Source organism: Haliotis cracherodii, unplaced genomic scaffold (genome assembly GCF_022045235.1).
Source record: "Haliotis cracherodii isolate W230 unplaced genomic scaffold, xgHalCrac1.p SCAF_18, whole genome shotgun sequence".
NCBI classification, from domain to species: Eukaryota; Metazoa; Mollusca; class Gastropoda; order Lepetellida; family Haliotidae; genus Haliotis; species Haliotis cracherodii.
Genome location: NW_027266273.1, coordinates 11,787,116 through 11,808,329, shown reverse-complemented (window position 1 = coordinate 11,808,329; position 21,214 = coordinate 11,787,116). Strand labels below are relative to the sequence as shown.

Sequence of the window (21,214 nt, the reverse complement as noted above, 5' to 3'; positions counted from 1 at the left end):
CAGTTTTGTTCAAAGTGTCATGAAATATGGTGCATGTGTAGTTAGTAGTGGGAGCAACATATATGTACTGTTTTAGCGATATTTAGAATTTTGACATTGATGTGATCTTTGCACTTTTGACTGTATACTGAAAGCTGAAACTTCTTATGGCCTTTCCTAAGGTATTTTTTTTCAAAATATAATGATATCTGGTGTATGTGTAGTTAGTTGTGAGACTCATCCCTTTTGTTCTGTTGACCTTTATTTGACCTTTCGACTTTGGCCGTGCATTTCATTGCATTGAAAACATTCTACTCAGAAACCATAAAATCAATGAAGGTGAAACTTTGCATGCTTGTTCTCACCAATGATGGCACCCTAATTTGTTGAAGTTGTTTCAATCAGATTTTCAATAATGGCCTACATGGAGGCCATATTGAAAATGTTATTTATGGCCATTTGTCAATCAGTTTTGTTCGAAGTGTCATGAAATTTGGTGCATGTGTAGTTAGTAGTAAGGGGGCAAGATATAATTTCCGTTTTTCCGATACCTGAATTAGTTCAAGAGTTTTGAATCCTACATGTCCGACATGGCAGATAGATCAGAACACACTTATTATGGCCACTGCTAAGCCAGAATGTAGCGTAATGCTCGAAAATGCAGTTTTGACCCTGTAAGCCTTAGGGCTGTTACGATTCACTTGCGTATTCGGTGAATCGAACTGTATCCATTCATGAATTGAATTCGTTATTCAGGGCCACTAGAATTGAATATTTATGAATATGCAAGCATGTTCATTTACATACCCTGTACCTAAAGGGTCTTCTTCAAAGACAACACTCTTGTAATATTTAATTTGACAGTATTGTGATCGTTGGTCATTGTTGCATGTGAGCAGATTCTTGTACCTGGATAAGTGCAGTATATAAATGAATAATATATTAATAATTAACAAACCATGTCAAATAATTTATGTTGTTAATGTTGAACTGAATATAACAAATAATACATCAGCTGCTGACTTGTTATTGTATTCATGAATGAATATTCGTATTCGTTACCCTATATTCGTGATACGAATCGTATTTGCCTCATAGTGTATTCATTGCAGCCCTTGTAAGCATCTTTCCTGAAATTGCCAAACTGAGAAAGCTGAACTTCAGCAATGTATGGTTCACCTTATGGTGTCAACTGTCATCATATTTAGTTTAAGTCAACCTACTGTAAATCTTGAAATAAATCCGAGCGTGAAATAAATGTGAAAAATGCGAGTAGTCTTTGTTGGCATTAATGAAACTTTGCATTTATGTCTCCAAAAAGACTATTAATAATAAGAAGGCCTCACTGCACACTTCGGACAGAGAAAATACCAACTTGAATGCAAATGTTTATTGAGCAGCAGATGTAACAAGTACACTGTCATTTAAAGAATAGGAATTACACAATAGGCATCCGGCTAGGTATCACTGCTGGGGTGAAGAGTTCTACCCCACGTGTGAGACTCCGGATCACTCTTTCTCTGCTCCACACTGATGCAGGTTTGTCAGATGTGATGTTAACCTCTCACCTTTATTGCTGTCTCTGCAAGAGGCTGCAGCTGTTGACTGTCATGGAAGGTGTGACCCTGATCCGAGCCACACCCTTTGTGTAGCAGGTGCTTGCTATGCAACAACAGTAACTGATTATAACACTCATAGTCGTGTTCTTGCTGAAAACCTCCGTCCTACCGTCACTCAGTTCCGTAACAGTTACCGAACATTACTCTTGCCTTACCTTATGATTGCTTTGCACCAACTGAACTGAGCCGGTGTTTCCTGGAATAATTTTTCTTGATTTGGCGACCTGTGAAGACTGTAAATGGGTCTTCAGCAACCCATGCTTGCCATAAAAGGTGACTATGCTTGTAAAAGGCGACTAACAGGATCGGGTGGTCAGGCTCACTGACCTGGTTGATGCATGTCATCGATCCCAAATGCGTGGATCGATGCTCATGATATTAATCACTGGATTGTCTGGTCCAGACTCGATTATCTACAGACCACCGTCATGTAGCTGGAATATTGCTGAGTGCAGCGTTAAACAACAAACCAAAAACATTCTTTATTTGGCTTTTGTTTGTTCCAGATCGCTTTGTGAGTGAGGAATACGTGGGAGCTACTCAGCTGTATGGACTGTGGCTGTAGAGACTGTTTTAATTAATCATGGTAAGTACTTTAGTTGTTTCACTGAACACTAAGCAGAGGTCGTCAGGTTCTATTTTTGTCACTTGTCATTAGGATTAGTGACCAATGTCATTGTTGCTGTTATCCTGTATATACTGTGAACTGTTCCCTCAAGGATTCAAGATTGTCTTGTGAAGTGCATGACTGTTCCATCAAGGATTCAAGATTGTCGTGTGACGTGCATGACTGTTCCCTCAAGGATTCAAGATTGTCTTGTGAAGTGCATGACTGTTCCCTCAAGAATTCAAGATTGTCGTGTGACGTGCATGGCTGTTCCCTCAAGAATTCAAGATTGTCTTGCACATACACTTTAGGAGTTGTATTGGATGATACTAAGATAAGCTTTCAGCAATCAATATTTGCTTGTCCTTGTGACTTTTATATTATAGCATCTTTTTGTGGTGTCATGGGAAGTAGATTGTTGGAGAAGACGATGAAATACTTAAGACGCCCATAGTAAGTGAATGTTGTTTTATGCTACAGTCCGCAATGTCACAGCTTTTTGACAGTGACTTGCAAGCATCGGTCCATTGGTGTCCCATGAAGATTCTGGGTTAGAATTGGTCTTCAGGAACCCATGCTTGTCTTGAGAAGCAGCTAACGGGATCGGGTGGTCAGACTTGCTGACTTGGTTAATGCATGTCAAAGTATCCCAATTGCTTAGATTGATGCTCATGATGTCAATCACTGGATGGTCTGGTATTTACAGACCACCGTCCTATAACTGGAATATTACTGAGTGTGATGTTAACAACAAACGAACAAAACCAATAAGATAATTTCTTTTCAGTGCCCAATGCAAACTCTTTGTTTATGTGGGGCGGTCGGGTAGCCTAGTGGTTAAAGCGTTCGCTCGCCATGCCGAAGACCCGGGTTCGATTCCCGACAGGGGTACAATGTGTGAAGTCCATTTCTGGTGTCCCCCGCCGTGATGTTGCTGGAATATTGCTAAAAGCGGCGTAAAACCATACTCACTCACTCACTCACTTTGTTTATGTTTTGGTAGAAAGTGTCATTTTTTATTTTCCCCATGTGTTCTAGTTGTGGGATGACACACTGATGCATTGGTGCATCACGATTCATTACTTCTCAATGCAAGTATTGATCAGTCACACAAAGTAAAAAATATTGATTCTTACTCCGTGTTTGCTTTAATAACTCTTACAATATACATTATTCATAGTGACAGTTAGGAGTGAAAAAGTTAGTATTTTCATCCATCTATTGTGCTACTCTTGACACTGCAAACTGCAAATAATCAGTGTTCCAGATATTTCATCATCCTGTCTTTGAAAAAAATGGGTCAGGCATCACAGATACGAGCACATGCAAGTATCGTGATGCGTATCGGATCATGAGCAAAGTATCATGATATGTATCGTCCTAGCCTATCGTCCTATTGTCCTGTCCAAGTAATAGCTGATAATGTCTCTAGTAAATACTTTGTTGATAAGGCAAGGAACTATTTATGATGATGTGGGTGGGAATAAGATAAGCAATAACGGTGGGAGTATAGTGACATGTGTTACTTTCACCTTCTTGCCACCAGACCGTCTCCGTGGTCTAGTGGTAGAGTGTCCACCTGGAGAGCGGTAGGTCCGGGGTTCGATCCCTGGCTGCATCATATCAAATGACTTTAAAAGATGGTACTCGCTGTTACCCTGTCTGGCGCTCGGTATTAAGGGGCTAAAACAAGGACTGGTCGGCTCGGAGTATACTGTGTCTGAGTGGGGTATTCATGTTATTCAACTGCAGCATGGTATCTCAGTGAGCTAGCACTATAAATCGGCATCAGTCCGGATTAGTACAAGCAGCCACACACACATGCGCATGCACAACGCTATATACGTTAAACCACATTTCACCTTACCTTCTTGACACCAACCATCTCCACTTCCATAGAGATAGCATCAGTCACCCAAACCCAAAACCAAATTTTTTTATCTCAAATTTTAAATTTGTACTGACCAAGTTTCTTACCACCTGTTCGTTTACCGGAATTCACTGAAGGGGTATGAAGATGTAAGCTTTCTAAAACGATTCAGCTTCATTTATTTTATCACCTTGAAAAATGAAATGTTAATGTTTGGAAAAAACCCTGCAAAACACACATATTACCATAGTCAGTTGTGAAGCTCGAATATTTAAGGAATAACCGACGTTATTGTTGATCGTACAATAAAACACTGCAGGGAGAAAACACCATAAGGGGTGCAGCCCTGAGTGTTTTATTCTCCCTGCAGTGTTTTATTGTATGATATGCAACAGCCACGAGTCGTATTCCTTATATATATCAACAATATATATAACCTCTTTAAGGATGTTAATGAAATGTACAAACTTACAAAAGTAGCATTTGATTAATGATAGTGTGTGAGTGAGTTTGGTTTTACGCCGCTTTTAGCAATATTCCAGCAATATCATGGCGTTAAACAGCAGAAATGGGTTTCACACATTGTACCCATGTCGGGATTTGAACCCGGGTCTTCGGCGTGACAAGCGAACGCTTTAACCACTTGGCTACCCAACCGCCCCTGATTAATGATCACTCCCTGAATAGAATCGGACCTCGGCAATGTCGGACAAGTCCGTTTTATGAGCAGAGGCTGCCCCATTGCCTCACCATTGTTTGCATGAGTAAAGATACAATCATTGAGTAGGATGACGTGCATTGGAGCTGGAATGTGTAGCTCTGGTGCTCAGGTCGGGTGGGTCCTGAGGAGGACGCAGGTACCCACAGGACAACCTGGACCCGTGTTTTGTTACTTGAAATATTGTTAAATGACAATAACAGTTATCCTCCATGGTCACACTGCACGTTGGAAGGGGTAGAATAGGTCTTCAGCAACCCATGCTTGCCGTAAATAGTGACTATGCTTGTCGTAAGAGGCGACTAACGGGATCAGGTGGTCAGGCTCGCTGACTTAGTTGATGCATGTCATCGTATCCCAATTGCGTAGATCGATGCTCTTGATGTCAATCACTGGATTGTTCCAGACATGATTATGTACAGACTGCCGTCATATAGCTGGAATATTGCTGAGTGCAGTGTTAAACAAAAAAAACCCCAAACTAAAACAAACCCAAAACATGCTAGAATTTCTTACTGTCTATACACACATTCTTTCTGATTTTTATATGTTCGAGTAAGAGCTTCAGACAACTTCTGTGTAGGCATGATCAGATTGTTTTATTCGTGTGTCTAAATAGTTTAAGCAATGGTTCCAGTAAATAAGCTCCCAATCGGACATTTTGTTCCCAACTATTGAGACCTACAGCGGGTACCCGGGTAGGGTCGGGTAATAGGGTTTCTAGTACACGTGAAAGTAAATTTGGACTTGTCCCAACATGCAGACTTTGTGACATCTTGTGGCGTTCTTTAATGATCCTAGTAGTGTCATATGATGACAGAATTCTTGACATATTTTGAACAAATTGTAAATGTCATCTTGTCAAACTGCTGACATTTTTCACATGTTTCATGTGAAATTGGATCTTTAGGAAATATTAAGCCCAAGCATAATTGATAAAGTATATTTCTTATATCATCTAATGACATTTGAGTGTAGGATTCCATCAATAATATAAATGGTATATCTGTTATTTTTGAATTTTGATAAATAGCAGTGTTCATATGACACTGTATATTGATATCAACTTCTTTTATTCTCTGTTACGTTTCAGAGCTCCTTCATCAGGTGAATGCTGAATATGTGCATGGAGTTGATATATACTCACTGTCAAATGAAACCACGCTTATTCATATTCAAGAGATATAAGATTGGTTCAATGCACAAACGAACATACTGGTATGTTGTGTGAACCGATGCTCATGAATGCATCAGGTGTGATGTCAAAGAGCCATGTCGGGTAGCCTAGTGGTTAAAGTGTTCGCTCGTCATGCCAAAGACCCGGGTTCGATTCCCGACATTGGTACAATATGTGAAGCCCATTTCTGGTGTCCCCCGCCGTGATATTGCTGGAATATTGCTATAAGCAGCATAAAACCATACTCACTCACTCACTCACTCACTCACTCACTCACTCACTCACTCACTCACTCACTCACTCACTCAAAGAGCCATGACTCGAGATGCACCATGTGTCTCCTGCAGGATTAGTTGTATAGTTTGGACATCACGTGTAGCATATCGTGGTAAGAGTATAGACACTCTGTTTCGTCATTAATTAGTACACTTGGGGAACATCTCTTCTTAACGTACATACTTCTATATGTTTCTATGATTTGCGTTTCTTATGACGGTGAGTATATATATAAAATGTATAAATCATAATATGTTTAGACAACACAAGGTGGGTTGAATGTACAAATATGACAATATAATGACAAAGCCAATGAGACCGGATTGATGTACAAATATAACAATATAATGACAAAGCCAATGAGACCGGATTGATGTACAAATATAACAATATAATGACAAAACCAATGAGACCGGATTGATGTACAAATATAACAATATAATGACAAAGCCAATGAGACCGGATTGATGAACAAATATAACAATATAATGACAAAGCCAATGAGACCGGATTGATGTACAAATATAACAATATAATGACAAAGCCAATGAGACCGGATTGATGTACAAATATAACAATATAATGACAAAGCCAATGAGACCGGATTGATGTACAAATATAACAATATAATGACAAAGCCAACGAGACCGGATTGATGTACAAATATAACAATATAATGACAAAGCCAACGAGACCGGATTGATGTACAAATATAACAATATAATGACAAAGCCAATGAGACCGGATTGATGTACAAATATAACAATATAATGACAAAGCCAATGAGACCGGATTGATGTACAAATATAACAATATAATGACAAAGCCAACGAGACCGGATTGATGTACAAATATAACAATATAATGACAAAGCCAATGAGACCGGATTGATGTACAAATATAACAATATAATGACAAAGCCAATGAGACCGGATTGATGTACAAATATAACAATATAATGACAAAGCCAAAGAGACCGGATTGATGTACAAATATAACAATATAATGACAAAGCCAACGAGACCGGATTGATGTACAAATATAACAATATAATGACAAAGCCAATGAGACCGGATTGATGTACAAATATAACAATATAATGACAAAGCCAACGAGACCGGATTGATGTACAAATATAACAATATAATGACAAAGCCAATGAGACCGGATTGATGTACAAATATAACAATATAATGACAAAGCCAATGAGACCGGATTGATGTACAAATATAACAATATAATGACAAAGCCAATGAGACCGGATTGATGTACAAATATAACAATATAATGACAAAGCCAATGAGACCGGATTGATGTACAAATATAACAATATAATGACAAAGCCAATGAGACCGGATTGATGTAGAAAGATAACAATAAAATGAAGTTGCTATCCAAAAGAAGTGTCATGTATTCATGTTCTTCCAACTTCTAATTGCCTTTCAAAGACGTACTTGCAATGTTGCAAACATTCTGCCGGGATATTTTCAGATGTTGCTATGATATCAGTTATTTATTCAGCCCTACTCAGTAGCCAATTTTCCACCCCAACAAATGTCCTGATTTAGCATTTCCTAATTCATGTTAATATATATAAATATAAAATAATTTATGACTTTGTAGAGACCAGTATTTCATTGATAACAGGACCAATAAATAGGAAGAGACTTGAATGCTGAGTTTTATATTATTTTGTATTATTGTATTGAATGCAATCTCAAAATAACATTTTAAGATACTAGGAATTTAAAAAAAAAAATCTTTTATAAAAATTCCAATTTTCAACAAAATAAAGATTTTTTTTCCAATTTGCCTGCCATGGGTACTTAATAATAAATCCTAGACAAATCTCTGCGTATTATTGATATGTTGATGTCTGGTGTAGGTTAACCTCATTTAGGTGTGGAGTGAGTGAGAGAGTGAGTATGATTTTACGCCACTTTTAGCAGTATTCCAACAATATCATGGTTGAGCTTCACACATTGTACCAATGTCGGGAATTGAACCTGGGTCTTCAGCGTAACTCTGGAAGATCCGGGGTAGAATAGGTCTTCAGCAACCCATGCTTGCCATAGAAGGCGACTATGCTTGTCGTAAGAGGCGACTTATGGGATCGGGTGGTTTGGCTTGTTGAATTGGTTGATTTATACCATTGTATCCCAATTGTGTTGATTGATGTTCATGATGTCAATCACTGTATTTTCTGGTCAGGGCTCGATTATTTAAAGACTGCCTTCATACAGCTGGAATATCGCTGAGTGCGGCATTAAACAACAAACAAATAAACAAACAAACAAACAAATGCTGTTGGACACAAGCACAATTATGTAGAAAGACAGGCCCAGTGGGGACCCAATAATCTATGTACCGTATTCGACGTAATAAGCACCCCACTCTAATAAGCGCCCACGTCGATAATTTATAATATATTGGCTAGTGAACAATCCCGAATAGCACCCCTTCCGATTGATCAATGAAAACAAGACCTATTTATTCGTGTATAATCGTGTGTAATATGCGCCCTCAATTATGGGCAATTAAATTCTGGAAAAATATATCTGTCGTATATAAACATTTCAGGCTGTCAGCATAAACAACAAAATTTATCTTTTAACTCTGTTTTTTTCACCAAAATAATATTCTAATAAGAGCCCCCTATTTGTAATTTCGAGAGCGCCCTGGGCGCTTATTACGTCGAATACGTTAATTGTTGTAAGATGCGACTAAATCACACCGTGAATGACATTGCTGTCGTGTGGGTGAAACCACAAACATTCTCAGTGAGCAGTGGGGTAAGTAGTCTGTCACCACCAACTTCCTGAACCTGTTCTCATGCGCCATGATAAAGGATATAGAGTTACAGGATAAACATATCGGTGTCCTGCGTATGTAATGAGTGACCGCAGAGTCACTAGAGTGACCAATTAGCGCTGCATGGGACTCTGTCAAATGGCACAGTTTGAAAATTCCATAGTAGAAATGTTACAATACGAATGAAGGATCTTATCCATCAAGCATAGTTTGGTTAGATCAAGGAATAACGGGATATAATGAAATTTATGTTATGTGGTTCAAGATAACAATAACTGTGATTGCCTTGATAAACAACTGGCTAGGTATAAGTGGGTGGAATATAAGTGGGTGGGGATCTTATCTCTAGAGCCTCTGATTAGGTCTGGAGGTTTGGTCCTCTAGCTGCACACCAGCTTGGTGTTATGGTACGAGGTTGTCTTTCCTGGAGGTAAGATACTCATTGACCGTCTCGTGACAGTGACATTGACAAGTACTCTGTTGTAAAAGGTCTTTTTTTATATGACTGACCTTGAGGTTGGAGGTCTTTATATTGCCAAACTTAAAATAATACTGATGTCATGGTAATGCTTCTTAACTCACTCACGTTTTCTTTGGACCGCCTCCGTGGTCTAGTGGTAGAGTGTCTGGAGAGCAGATGGTCCGGGGTTCAATCCCTGACCGTGTCATACCTAAAGACGTTAAAAGATGGTACTTGTTGTTACCCTGTCTGGCGCTAGGCATTAAGGGGCTAAAACAAGGACTGGTCGGCTCGGAGTCAGTATGCTGTGTCTGAGTGGGATATTCATGTTAAACTGCGGCATGGTATCTCAGTGTGCTAGCACTATAAATCGGCATCAGTCCGAACTAGTACAAGCAGCCACACAAACACACACATGTACATGCACTTTGCTATATAAGTGCAATAATTTTGGACGCGACGTTAAACCCCATTTCACCTCACCTCACCAAACCTAAAATAATACTGATGTCATGGTAATGCTTCTTAACTCACTCACTTTTTCTTTGAGGTCTGTGTGAGAGTTGTGTTTAAGGAATTTGTTTTTATTTCCTCATTGGTCATATAAGTTGTAACAATCGTTAATCATTGATTGTTAATGGAAATTAATAATTTATGTCCTACTTTCCTCTTGATTACACGTTATCATGGTTACACGTTATCATGGTTACACATTATCATGGTTACACGTCAGAATAGGTATTCAGCAACCCATGCTTGCTGTAAAAGGCGACTGTGCTTATGATATTAATCACTGGATTGTCTGGTCCTGACTTGATTATGTACTGACCGCCGTCATATAGCTGGAATATTGCTGAGTGCGGCGTTAAACAACAAACAAACAAACAAATCATCATGGTTACATTTCATCATCATCCTCATCATCCTTATCATCATCATCATCATCGTTACATGGCCTTGTTACATGTCATGATTACACATCGTCATGGTTACATGTCATGGAAATGTGACACTGTGGTTACATTCATGGATTAAAGTTACATAACATGGTTACATGACGTCATGGTTATTTGTCATGGACACACGTCATGGTAGCATGTCATGGTTACATGTCATGGCTAACTTGGTTAGAGTGCCTCGTTTTTCGTTGATTGTTTTAGAAATCTAAACCTACTGGTCAAATATCAGTGATGTGTATTTTATTGTCAGAATGATTAAACCTTGAAATAATCATGAAGTGATGTTGCCCTCCACTAATAGTTATGGATATTTACAATAAATATTTATCATTATATCGGGATGTGAAATGATGAGTATTTGACTATGACCAAACATTAGAACACCACAAACAGATGTACATTTGTGCACTTCAGGCGGAGATATGTTAAGCGATAAGTTTAGATTTAGCCTGAGGGAAATTTGTTTTTGATCATTAATTTCTCAACATTTATGTCCCTTAAATGTCCCTTAAATGCTTAGGATGTGTAACATTAAAAACATATTGTAGCTTGTGCTTGATGATGGCACACAGGATCTCGGAGGGAAATGTTCATGGGTGGAATTGTGTTGCTAGTGGGTCGCCTTGTACTGTCAGAGGAGTGATTTCAGTGATACCTGGGTTTTCATCGATACTTAGCTACAGACGATACTTGAACTGTCAGTTTGTGAGATCACTTTAAATAGAACAGGAAGAGATGTCATAACAGTAGAAGTAGCAAAGCGCCACCGATCACCATGGCAGAGACATGGTGGTGATAGTGGATGAGGTGCTGCATTTAGTCTTCGGTTTGGTTTTGAAAATCCTAAAATAGAAAAAAATGTTGTATTCTGAGGTATAAGAGTTGTATTTCAGTGATTTTATGAATTTGTACTATTTGTTGTGGAGTATCGTGATACGAGTGGTATCATCAGCCCATATCATGATATGTTGTTTGTTTGTTGTTTAACGCCGCCCTAAGCAATATTCCAGCTATATGATGGTGGTCTGTATATAATCGAGTCTTCACCAGACAATCCATTGATTTACATTATGGGCATTGATCCATGGAATACGATGACATGCATCAACCAAGTCAGCGAGCCTGACCACCCGATCCCTCTCTTAAGTCCTCTCTTAAAACAAGCACAGTCGCCTTTTACAGCAAGCATGGGTTGCTGAAGATCTGTTCTACCCCGGGTCTTCACAGGTCTCATGATAAGTAGCATATCACTAGATGTCAGGCCATACTCACCTCAAGACTCAAGGCGCTGCAATTACTTTATAAATTCCACTTTTTTTAATATTGAATTTTTTGATTAATTAAGTCTTTGATAGGCATTTAGAAGTTGAAAGTACATGTAGATATGAAAGGTCTTTTTCAAAACAACTTTATTGTTTGTTTTGTAACAAAAGGTTGACCCCATTTTGTTTAAAAAAATAATGAAAGTCAGCAGTTGTTTTGCACCAGTGAGGGAAAAACAACTTGACATTTCTCTTATTTCTGCACTGATGTCATTTGTGTAATTTACTGGACTCCATTCAAACATGGTTTCCATGTCTTTGTTGTCTTATTACATTTGAAACATGAAACTCAGCAGACATACACAAATAGCAGGAATAGAAACTAACAGTTTTAGTCCACTAGTCTTTATGATGACAAGATATAGCAAAGTCCTTAAAAGGGCAAATTACTTATGATACCTTAACTTTTGGGCAGTCTAGCAAGGATAGTAGGACCACTGGCAATTTCAACGCTGAAATAGGAATCAAGTTGATTTTAGTGTGGCACTTTGATGAATACTTTCCACTAAAACAACTGAAGATCCCAGTTAGAACTGGTCTTTAGCGACCCATGCTAACTGGATCAGGTGGTCTGAGGCTCGCTGACTTGGTTGATGCATGTCATCTTATCCCAATGGTGTCGATGTCAGTCACTGGATTGTCTGGTCCAGACTCAATTATTTACTGATTGTCATCTTATAGCTCAAATATTGCTGAGTGCAATGTTAAACGCATGTTCACTAAAAACGAACAGGTTAGTTTAGCTGTATGTGAGTGAGTGAGTATTGTTTTATGCCACTCTCCATGCTGAAGACCTGAGTTCAATTCCCGACATGGGTACAATGTGGGAATCCCATTTCTGGTGTTCCCCGTCATGATATTTCTGGAATATTGCTAAAAGCAGCATAAAACCATTCTCACTCACTCTTTGAGCTAGAGGCTGACTGGATTTCCATTTGCTGTTGTAGGCATAGATTTGCACAACTCTTTCAGTCAATAATTATTAATTTAAGTCACAATTTCTAGATTATATAAATAATAAGAAAAAGCTGTCACTATAAGAGACTGGAGTCCTTCGACTAGTCACATATTTAGACTTGCCTGTTAGGAAGATAGAATTAATACACATCCTTGGGCTTATCTCTCAGTACAGCCTTGGAGCAAGGCTAGTACAGGCAGTGGTAGCCCAGTCTTCGGAGGTGTTGCTATAGGCACAGAATCGTGGGTTTGAGTCCCAGGTTGCCCTGATTACAGTTCTAGGTTTGTCAGCACCTTAACCCTTCTTGTGGGTTTCACCAGTGAGGCAGATGTCTCAGACCTGCATCAATTTAGGCTTTCCTCCCACATCAAGCTGACGCCCCTTGATCTTTCTGAAATACTGTTCAGTTCAAAGCGGCATTATACCAAATTCACTCGCCCCGTCCAGATGGTGTTAAACTTGGATTTCAGTAGCCTGACTTGACTAAATAGACTTGCCATTTTTTGTTTATTTATTTATATTCAATATCAAACATGTCCTGAGTGGTTTGCTGGCATAGATAATAATGTTTGGAATTTGTTCTAAAAACATGATTGATTATTTATATATCTTCACAACCGATCGATCATTGAATTTTATCAGTCGGTGTCATTTTGCTGTTTTCCAATGTAATATTCAGTAGAATTAGAACACTCCTCACAAAAACAGGCATAAATACTTACTTCACATCATATTTTTAAGAAGCACAAAATACTGGCCACGCTCTATCTCACTTTTGTCCTCACTTACCATGTAGTGAATATACCTGCTCAGGTAACACAAGGAGCCTAACGGGATCGAGTGGTCAGGCTCCCTGACTTGGTTCTTGCATGTCATCGTATCCCAATTGCTCGGATCAATGCTCATGATGTCAATCACTGGATTGTCAGGTCCAGACTTGATAATTTACAGACCACCGCCATATAGTTGGAATATTGCTGAGTGCGGCGTTAAACAACAAACAAACAAACCAACCAACAAACCAACCAAGGTAACATAACTATCTCAGGATTTTGTTTGTATACAGTTATTGAAAATTATATGATTGAGTATGGTTTTATGCCGCTTTTAGCAATATTCCAGCAATATCACGGCGGGGGACACCATGGGCTTCACACATTGTACCCATGTCTGGAATCAAACCTGGGTCTTCGGCTAACGAGCGAACACTTTAACCACTAGGCTACCCGACCGCCCCTATGGAAAATTAAGTTGGATTGCTTGGTTGTTTTGACCTTCCAATTAATCTTTGATTATTTGAGTTGATGAGAACACCACTTCTGGTTAGTATCAAGTGCCAAGTGCATTGTGGGTGCCGAAAAGTGGCATCATTTATCTGTAACCATGGTAACTGACATGTAACTGTGATAGGTCTCTGGAAGTTTGCTAGAAGGTGATATATTCAGACTTGAATTGCTACATAACAGTTATCCTGAGGAAGTTACTGATTTATCCATGTGAGGAAGTGAAGGTATGTTGATCAATTTGCCAACAACAACTTCGAAGATTTTCTGTCATTTGTTTGTACATCAATGTCACTGATAACAGTAGGTCTAGAATTTCATTTGACAAATATTCTGTATGAACAAAATGTATACAAAATAGATCACTCGTTCGTCTGGATCAGACTTTTTTATTAAAGGGTGGTGTCATATTGCTAGATATATGGAGTGCTGTATATTTATTTGCCGATAGTTTAGAGCAACATAATGTAGTTTAGCATATAAAAAGCCAGAGAAATATTGCTTAGTTCAGTAGTTATCACCAGCTCTAGACAAGTTCGCCATATAACTAGTCGTCTTACATTCTAGACAATAAAATAACAGTTAAAAATCAACAATTGCACACCATTGTAATTCCAGACTGAGGCCTTGTTTCTACACTTTTTAAATGAGCAATATTGGGACATCTATCAGACTGGGAATTTCAGCTGAATATGCTTAATAGCTTGACCTGTTATATTAAACTGTGTGTGACAGCTACGCCTGGGGAAACACAGGCTTGATGAAAGACAGGTACGCTCTCCAATGTCGCCAAGAACATCACTCTTATTGCACCACACCCTGGAGTGAAGTCATACCTTTATTATCCTACAGGATATGAATGAAGCGTAGTCTGTCGTGACCGAGGTGGGTGGGGTGTAACCAATAATCACCCTCGCCAAACTCGTGCAACCAGGAAGGCCTTAAGAACACTTCTGTTATCTAGGTATTTACTTATCATGGGGTTGACAAAGTTCACTCATTTCTGGTTGACCCTGCTGGTTTAGGAGACCGCCTCCGTGGTCTGGTGGTAGAGTGTCCGCCTGGAGAGTGGATTGTCTGGGGTTTAATCCCCGGCCGCGTCATACCAAAAGACATTAGAAGATGGTACTTGTTATTACCCTGTCTAGAGCTCGGCATTAAGGGGCTAAAATAAGGACTGGTCGGCTTTTAGTGTGTCTGAGTGGGGTATTCATGTTAAACTGCGGCATGGTATAGCACTATAAATCGACATCAGTCCGGACTAGTACAAGCAGCCAAACACACGTGCATGCATGTTGCTAAATATGTGCATTAATCTTGGATGCGACGTTAAACCCCATTTCACCTCACCCTTTGGTTTGGGAGAGTTTGGGTAGCCCAGTGGTTAAAAGGTTGGCTCATCACATGAACACCTGGGTTTGGTTCCTTCATGGGTCATCGTCTCTAGGCAAGGGAGATAAATGATAGTAAGTCTAGTTTCCACACTTCCAAAATGAGGCGAGAATGTCTGGGCTCGATCCTAGCATCACCAGTGGCTATTACAAAATATATCCCTTCTATTTCACCCCCCCCCCCCCCTCCTAATAACTTATCAGACTCCACCTCTCATGCCAGTCAAGACATTATGATTGATGATCAATATTTATTTTTGATAAAACAGGTTTTACCTTGTGAAGTGCATCAAATCACGTGAGCACCTTCATTTAGACATGAAAAGATTTGGAAAATATCTGTTAAAGACCAGTTGATGGGACACATCCTTTGCAAATCCTGCAGTCGACCGAAATCTTCAAGTTGAAATCCATGTTGTTTACAAACTGGATGTTGATTTTGTAACACAATTTTGATTGGACTATGGATAGACTCGTTAGACCAACCAAAATATGACTCCATAATTCCAGCCTAATATGTTCGGTAAGGGTGGAAACTGGACTTTTAGTCAGTTAACTCCCTTGCCTCAGGAAGATGTACATGGTATAATGTGTAGAACCTTTTTCTGGTGTCTTCCTGTCGTGATATCCCTGGAATATTGCTAAAAGTGGTGTAAAACAAAAGATGCTCACTTGCTCACTCACTAAACATGGATACCACATTAACTAGATATGTGGGTTGTGGGTTCGAAGCTCAGTATCACCTTTGTTATCATTGGTTTGTTGAGTGAGTGAGTTGGGTTTAATGCCGCTTTTAACATGAGAGAGAGAAAGAGAGAGAGAGAGAGAGAGAGAGAGAGTTCTTGTAATGGATCGGGGACGACTTGCATGTCACACACATAGTGCCCGACAGAACGTTTCTCACAATATCAATCACTGGATTGTCTGTTATCACTTAGCTGGACTGCTGCTGAGTGTAAGTGCAATAACCCATTTCACCTCACCTCACCTCACATGTCCTATGAAGACTGTTACTGTCACAATCAGAACAGGATCAGTGCATTATGAAGTGTGCCATTCAGACTGTTTATCCCCAATGTCAACTATTGATATACATGAGGTGTCGTTATGCTCCTGATATGAATCTGGTTTGTTTCATCTCAAACAGATGCAAATTAATCATTAACTGTATTCTCTAGTCACAGTTGGGACCCAGAGGCAAAGCTTTGGCAGTTAGAACGTTCACTGACTTAGTCTCTACATGGGTGAACCCACTTGTCTCTGCAATTTGGCTACTGGGCGTGTGTGCATAACCTTGTGCATTTCCTGATGTGAAACCAGCTTTTTGACTTGTTACGAGTGCGGTTCTTTCATCTGTCATGCAGTGTCTGAAGTAAGGGATAATCAATATATATTATTTAGCTATGAAATAACGTACTTCCAGTTGTGTTTTGTGCCAAGCCTTAGAACTGTTGTTTCTGCTAAAATATGAAGACAAATATCATTTACGGCTGTTTCAGCTGATGTAAGAAATATTACCTTGATCATTGTTGTTGACTACTTTGTCATATCCTAGGATACACAAAGGATGTAGGATGCTGATTTTGTGTTTAATCCTTTGCAGAGAGTTTGCTGACCAATATGGGCAGATGGACATTCAAATGAATAAATGTAGCTCAATATTTGTTCATTTCATTTGGCATTTATTTGTTAAGTTGTGAAACACAATGTTATGTATAATTCCTGTTGGAGTGCACGATGTTAACTTTCTTACAGTAATTTGCAAACTCACTCAATTATGATAAGAAGTAATACCTTCAAGTATTACCAACCCAGGCCCTGTTTCTGAAGAGAGACATTAGTGTGGTTCTTAACTCATTAACAGTCAAAATGATCTGGTTTTGTTGTTGAAAAATTTAGCTTTAGATATATACGATTAAAAAATGAAGTATCACCCGATTGTTTGTTCATGTTATTGTAGTTAATCTCTCATGGCATGGCAGAATAATTATAGCAATATGAAAGAATCAGGTGGTGCTTAACTTCCCTTGAGTAGTATATATCCTTCTAAAGATGATCATGGCATTTGATAAACTGAGGAGCTTTTTTAAAAAAAACGTATACCTCTCAGTTGATTTTATCATGTTTATTTTCAATTGAAAATATCTTAAGTTACCAGTGTTGTTTCCAAATAATTACTGTACTTTCCCTTAGTCAGCACTCAAACAATATTTCTAGACGGTCTTTGACGTAATAAGTGCCCAGGGCGCTCTCAAAATTAGAACATAATTTTAGTGAGTAAAAACCCAACAGAGTTGAAAGATCGTAACTTTCGTGGTTTATGTTGACAGCCTGAAATGATGCAAAAGAAAAGTCTGTGCGTATTATACAAGACAGATATATTTTTCCAGATTTTAATTGATCATAATTAGGGGTGCATATAACACACGAGTGTGTATTATACCTAAATAAATATGTGTACATTGATCAATTAGAAGGGGTGCTAATTGTGATTGTTCACAAACCAATATAATAGCAAAAATTGACTTAAACGATTATTAGAGCGGGGCGCTTATTACGGCAAATACGGTAATTTGATTTTAGAATTTTAGAAATAAAAAAAATAACAATTCACATGATACTCAACCGCTAATGGGTATGATGGAATTGTATCTTTGATAATCAATAAATGTGTGTGTTTTTCGGCACATATATACATTGCAAACATGACAGAGGTCTTGTGGTTGCAAATTCATTTCTTACCTTTACTTTCTTAATGTTGTTTACAAATAAATTGGTTCAATGAAGACTTATTGAACCAATTTGTTTGTAAACAAAATTACCAAGCCACAGATTACTTTATACACAATGTTCCAGAGAGTGAGTGAGTGAGTGAGTTGGGTTTAACGCCACTTTTAACAGTATTCCAGTGATATCACGGCGTGTCAGCTTAATGTGTGAGGAAAGCCCGAAGTGATGCAGGTCTCAGACGTTTACCACTTCGGTGAAAACCACGAGCACGGGTATGGTGCTGACAAACCTAGAAACATAATCGAGGCGAACCGGGATTCGAACCCACAATCATAGGTTTCTGGCGTGCCCAAGGGACGCAACTCTGCACAGCGACTATTCCAGGGAAGTGTGATGGTTGAATAAACATGATCAGATTTAACAACAGTCCTTTCAATTTTCAATTACATAAAAACAAACGTGGCATTCATTCTTTTTCCCCTCAGTTTTTTTTTTATGACTTCAGTTGTATTTATGACATCATCTTTCAAAAATCTGATTAAATCTTTATGAAAAGAAATTGTGAAACAATAAAAGAAAAAGACATGACACCATCAGTCATATGTCATTTAGGTGTGCATGAAAAACATGTTCAATATTAATAACTCAACCCTTGACCCTCAAACTAAAGATAAAAGATGCAAAAGTTGGAAGCTATTTTAAGATCCAGGGAATAAAATAGGATCTTCTATTTTTTACAATGTGTGAGCAAGTTGTTGAAAGAGGCATACAGCCTCTCACAGCGTTATATATACACCTAGCGTCACAGCTGTTTGCCACCTTTCAAAAATACACATGGTAAGTACAGCCTTGTGTTCTCTACACTGCTGGGCTTGTCACAGCATGGATGGATAGGGAGCCAGGTGATCTCAAACACTGCTTTTACACCACTAAGGTAAAGTTTCACAGTGTTTGATATTAAGCACGTAGGGTCCAAGGCTGACATCAAAGTCTTTGGAATAAAGTTACATGTAAGGTTAAATAAAAGTAATTTTATAAAGGAAACTTTGAGTATAAAGATTCGAATCCTGACATGGGTACAATGTCTGAAGCCCATTTCTGGTGTCCCTCGCCGTGATATTACTGGAATATTGCTAAAAGCGGTGTAAAACCAAACTCACTCACTCATTCACTCATTGAGGATAAGGAACTCTCATTCTCACAGAGCTGAACCCCTTGAAGATCTGGGTTAGAATAGATCTTCAGCAACCCATGCTTGTTGCAAGATGAGACTAACAGGATCAGGTGGCTAGGCATGGTTTGATGCTCATGATGTCAATCACTGGATTGACTGATCCAGACTTGATTATTTACAGACCATCATATAGCTGGAATTGTGTGGTGTTAAACAACAAACAAACAAAAAATAAACAATCTCTTAGAGCTGAGGGGAATGGGTTGTCTACTTGTCTTAAGGCAAAGCAATTCACTGCGGTGAGGTTCGATTGATTGTGGGTTAGAATCACGGTTTGTCCTGTTTAGGTTTCTAGGTTTGTCAGCACCATACCCGTATTTGTAGTTTTATCAAAGTGGTAAATGTCTGAGATCTGCATCACATGGGGCTTTCCTCCCAGATTAAGCTGAAATGCCGTGATAAAACTGGATACTGCTATAAGCGGCGTTCAACCCGACTCACTCCTAGAGCTGAAAGGGGTGCGTATCGGTGAGTAGAGCTGAGAAGAGTATCAGAATAGAATGGGATGAATGTTTTAGTATAGACTATGCTGTCAGGAATGTCAGAGAGACTATTATGACCCAAAGTTACGATTTAAAGATTTACAGGGATTCAAACGTTGTACAAAAATCATATGAATCCCAAGGTCTGCCTTAATGGAAAGAATGTTTCATATTAGTCAGAAAAATCTCAGTTTTCATTGGAAAAGTGTTTCCATCAAAGAAGATATTTTTAAGGACTAATGTCAATTTTTAAATCCTGTTTGAAAAATTATTTGACATAAATTTCCTTTATTGTGATGTGGCTGATATACAAATCATATGATATGGGACATGCATTACGATTGGAGGAATAGCAACCAGTCTATGAATGGATTGAAATTAGCACCTGAGACTGACTTAGTTGGCATATTGTTTAGCAAGCTTTCGGATTAATTTCTATCCCTGTCTTTGTACATATGATGGAATAGGAAAACAAATAGAGCTTGCCGTATTTCCTTGACTGAACAAAGGAGAAAGGAAGGATAAAGTATTTGACCAAAGTAATAAGAGCAAGGACTGAGGTAGAGGGTTTGACTTAGGAAGGAGACGAGGGGGCGAAAGGGTTGATTGAAGTAGTGAAATGGGGTTTAACGTCGCGTCCAAGATTATTGCACTTATATAGCGACGTGCATGTACGTGTGTGTGTTTGTGTGGCTGCTCGTACTAGTCCGGACTGATGCTGATTTAAAGTGCTAGCTCACTGAGATACCATGAAGCAAGTTTAACATGATCGAACCCCGGACCTTCCACTCTCCTGGCGGACACTCTACCACTAGACCACGGAAGGGGGCGAAAGGGTTGATTGAGGGGCGGAGAGAGGGGATTTAACAATAAAGGAATTTTAATGAAAATAAACTTGGAAAGTACATTGGATAAAATAATATTAGCATACTTGTAGAAACTCAGATGTTTTTATTCCCAGATTACAAAGTTTAATCCAGTGTCATATTGTATGAAGTTGTGTTTTTGATCATACCATTGTAGCTCAACGTTTGACAGCACAATTGAACTTAAAATATAAAAAATGTGTTATAAATGTATATGTAGATGTATGAAGCATGTTTATGTAAATTGAAATTCAAAATAGTCCTCAATTCAGGATTTATCTGTCCCTGACATGACTCGTGGATGTAATTATTTCGCCGGCCATGACCTTGACTCTTCTAGCAGTACGTGTGACAGGATATTAGTGTCTCCTTCAGAATTATCCCAATGAATGTGTCCTTACAACCACGCACAAGTTGGAACTTATAAAAACTGGAATTGTGAAATAAAGTCTCTTGAAGGCAAGTTATCACC

General features: G+C 38.7%; 1 protein-coding gene across 3 annotated transcripts in view; it reads left to right on the top strand.

Moving 5' to 3' along the window:
* LOC139465772 (zinc finger protein 263-like) overlaps positions 1 to 21,214 on the top strand; it is a 94,204-nt gene that overhangs the window by 16,483 nt on the left and 56,507 nt on the right. For all 3 annotated transcript variants that reach the window (XM_071247667.1, XM_071247663.1, XM_071247665.1), the window contains exon 3: positions 2,105 to 2,184. The gene's annotated coding sequence lies outside the window, so the exon portion shown is untranslated. The remainder of the gene's footprint in view (positions 1 to 2,104; positions 2,185 to 21,214) is intronic.